This window comes from Squalius cephalus (assembly GCF_949319135.1).
Source record: "Squalius cephalus genome assembly, chromosome: 13".
Taxonomy (NCBI): domain Eukaryota; kingdom Metazoa; phylum Chordata; class Actinopteri; order Cypriniformes; family Leuciscidae; genus Squalius; species Squalius cephalus.
In genome coordinates this window covers 2,041,553-2,045,068 of record NC_137134.1, presented here as the reverse complement: position 1 = coordinate 2,045,068, position 3,516 = coordinate 2,041,553, and the positions used below count along the sequence as shown (strand labels likewise).

The 3,516-nt window shown below is 38.1% G+C and overlaps 1 long non-coding RNA gene across 1 annotated transcript; it reads right to left on the bottom strand.

Annotated features, from left to right (window-relative positions):
* Nucleotides 1-2,443: 2,443 nt before the first annotated feature.
* LOC307170293 lies at nucleotides 2,444-3,024 on the bottom strand. The gene is made up of 3 exons (XR_013823335.1): nucleotides 2,956-3,024; nucleotides 2,620-2,742; nucleotides 2,444-2,500 (listed from the first exon to the last, which is right to left on the bottom strand). It is a non-coding gene; the product is annotated as an uncharacterized lncRNA (long non-coding RNA).
* Between the last annotated feature and the right edge of the window lie 492 nt (nucleotides 3,025-3,516).

Sequence of the window (3,516 nt, the reverse complement as noted above, 5' to 3'; positions counted from 1 at the left end):
AACAATTCAGAAAACACAACGACAATTCAGAAAACACAACGACATTTCAGAAAACACAACCACATTTCAGAAAACAACGACATTTCAGAAAAAACGGAAAAGGTAGGTATATTTTGAGAATGACGTACTTATCACTGATTGGACGAGATACCTGTCAATCAAGAAATTTGTGATCAACTTTGTTTTGCTATGCGAAAATAGAACACATTAAACTTTACTTTGAAGAAGGACATTCATGTGCCGTGATTGTGGACATGCTGGCGACATACCACATAATATTTACTATATTAATAGTGTGTCATGAGTTTAGTATGCCTGAGCACATGGTTAGCATGAGTGTTTCGCAATTAGCGCGATAGCCCGCTATTCATTATAACTGGTCATTATGTCGATGTTATTTGAGTGTATGAGAGTACATGATGTTATTTCAGTCTTATTTTGTTTGTAAAAAGCATGAGATTAGAGTGTTACTACCAGCTGCCACACGTCATTCTGGGGCTAGCTAGAGCATGAGAACTGCACATTTTTCCTTCTAGTGTGATGGAATGTTTAAAGTCACTTATGTGTACAACGGTCATTACTGTAAAAAAGTGATAAACATGTTCAGATTGTATGTTTTGAGCTTTTGTTATGCATATTCTCTTATGCTTCATTCTGAGTAAATACACCAACAAAGAAGCCATCACTGCAATGCTCTCTTTTATTTCATTTTTTGACATACCACGACATTAAAAGCTGCGTCGACCAGGACAGTTGTTCGGCTACAGGACAATGCTAACGTTACTTCTGCAGAAGTTGCGTGTTAAACGTGATGACATATGCGGCTACTGCAAGAACTCAACCCACCAGGGACAGAACAAGGACACGTCGTAGATTCGTTAGGCGTACTTATCACTCCATGGGACCGAACTATCTTAGGCACGTTGATGGGTACGATTTGTTTCTACTGGTACTTCCCATAGGTACTTCCAGACAGTATCGCTTGATTCCGGTTCTGGCTTGATTGACAGGTATCTCGTCCATTCAGCGATAAGTACGTCATTCTCAAAATATACCTACCTTTTCCGTTTTTTCTGAATTGTCGTTGTGTTTTCTGAAATGTCGTTGTGTTTTCTGAAATGTCGTTGTGTTTTCTGAATTGTTATTGTGTTTTCTGAATTGTTATTTTGTTTTCTAAATTGTCGTTGTGTTTTCTGAATTGTTATTTTGTTTTTGTAATTGTGATTTGTTTTGCACCTCTCGGCCACCGTAGGTTTTTGACCGAAGACCAAAATCGTGACTCATTTTTTTACGACCACTTAGCATGCTCGGATCATGAACTCAATTTTTTTGTGTGTTCACATACCTAATGCCAGAAAAGTCACCAAGTTTCGTAACATTCTGATGAAGCTGTGATTTTGTGCCTGTATGGGAGTTAGATTCCCCAGACCCATTTTTCACTGAACTGTTCTAAAAAAGCAGAAAAGGGTACTTAACACAGGGGTGCAATCTTAAGTGCATTGTTAACACTGCAAAATATGACACATCAATACCAATTTAGACCAACATTAAAAACCAAATTTGGGGGTTAGTTGTTTTAGGCTTTATAGGGTGAGTGATATTTCTTATAATACACAAGTGAGATAGACTAGTGCAACTATTACAAATAGGTCGTTAACTTTATTACCACAAGTTTTGCCTAAAACTACATGACAAATGAAGCCATGCAATGGTGACGAAGGAGTTAAGATGAAGTTTATAATAAACTTTAACTGTGGTTTCGCTAGCTATATACATAATACTTACATTTAAATGTGAATTTGCTGTCCACCACCGTTCTCTAGTCCTGTCGTCAACGGCGTCCAATGACTTATGGGGTAGGATAGGCCGCTAAGTGTCCATTTATGTATCCTTCTTTTCATGGGGAAACGAAGGGCGCATTTGGCGTCGCTTTTGAATCAGGGTAGCCTTCGTCGCAGCGCGATAACGCAACCGTCCTTCGAATCCGGCCTTCGGAGGATGCAGAATTGAATTGGGACAGCCTTCATCGCGCCGCGGTGACGCAATCGGCCTTCAAATGCGACCTTCCAAGGATGCAGCCTTTGAATTGGGATGTCCTTCGTCGCGCCGCGGTGACGCAATCGGCCTTCAAGTACGGCCATCCGGCCTTCAAATACGGCCTTCGAAGGATGCAGCCTTCACTTTGGGACACAGCTATTATTTGAACTGCTGAAGTGAAGAGTTAACAATATTTTGCTACTTATGTCTACTACTGACAAAAAGGTAAGCTAAATCTGAAATTATATTGTTTGTTGATATTTTCTTTTTAAACTATTAAAATGTACACAATCATGTCAACTTACCTTTCTATGTGAAGTTTTCTAGATTCTTTTTAGATGTTTTCTTGTAATCCTATTAATTTAATTGCATTTTATAAGACAACTGTAGAAAAATGCAGGCAGTTTTTGTGGATGCTTCCTATGCTGATTGGAAGCATCCAGTGTTGTTTGGATGGCTTAGACTGGCAGAAATTAAATCAAAAACTAATTTTCTGCTAAAAACCAGAAACATTGTATAAAAAGATGAAGAAAAATCAGAAACACAAATTGAACAAATTGAATGCATAAACACTACAAAAACCTTGACTGGATGTAGCTTTGGAGCTCCAGAAAGAAGAGCAATTATGGGAGGTGCTGGGTTGTGCCCGATGAACAATGGATAGAACTTGGAATGGAATGGTCAGGACTGTATGGACCTTGGAATCTCAAGATGTGTGTCACATGGTACGGACAAAAACAGAATAGACAGTGTAGTTATATATACATTTCTTAGTTCAGCATGCTGCATAAATCATACACATTACCTTACATGAGCAAACCTTTCTTGATAACATACTAGTGGACTTGCAAAAATTACAACAGATGAATCTTTATTTTCTTAATGAAATGATTTGAAATAAATGGTCTAATAACGTACCGTTTTCACTTGTGAACTTGAACAGACCTTCATGGACCTCAATATCAGATTAATTGTAGCATGGTAGGGGCACAGAAAAGAAAAATGCAGTTATACAGTCTTCATTATGTGTCAGAAATGTCAATTACTTTACTGAAACTAGTACTGCTTCATGGTAACTATAATAAGTTGAAACAATTTCAATTGTAAAATTTTCTGCATCTTTAACCCTCTGAGGTCGGCAAATGCGCAGGCGTTTGTCCACTTACAATCAAATCAAAACATTGTGCTTTTGTAAAATAAAGAAAATAAACAGGGTGTGCGTTCTGCCTCTCCATCACGGTGACCTTTTTTTCTTGAGCACGTCTATAAACTGAAAAGTGTGTACTTTTAAATGATCGGATTCAAACTGAAAACAAATATTCTCTGTTTAAGTAATTTGTATAAAACCAACAAGATGTGCAGCTTCTCAAACGCTTCCTAATTATTTTTTTAATTTACCACGCCCACTCGCGCAAAAGAGATTCACATGCAAATCTCCACATGGAACGCGATCGCGCTCATTAGGCCTACCTCGAAAAC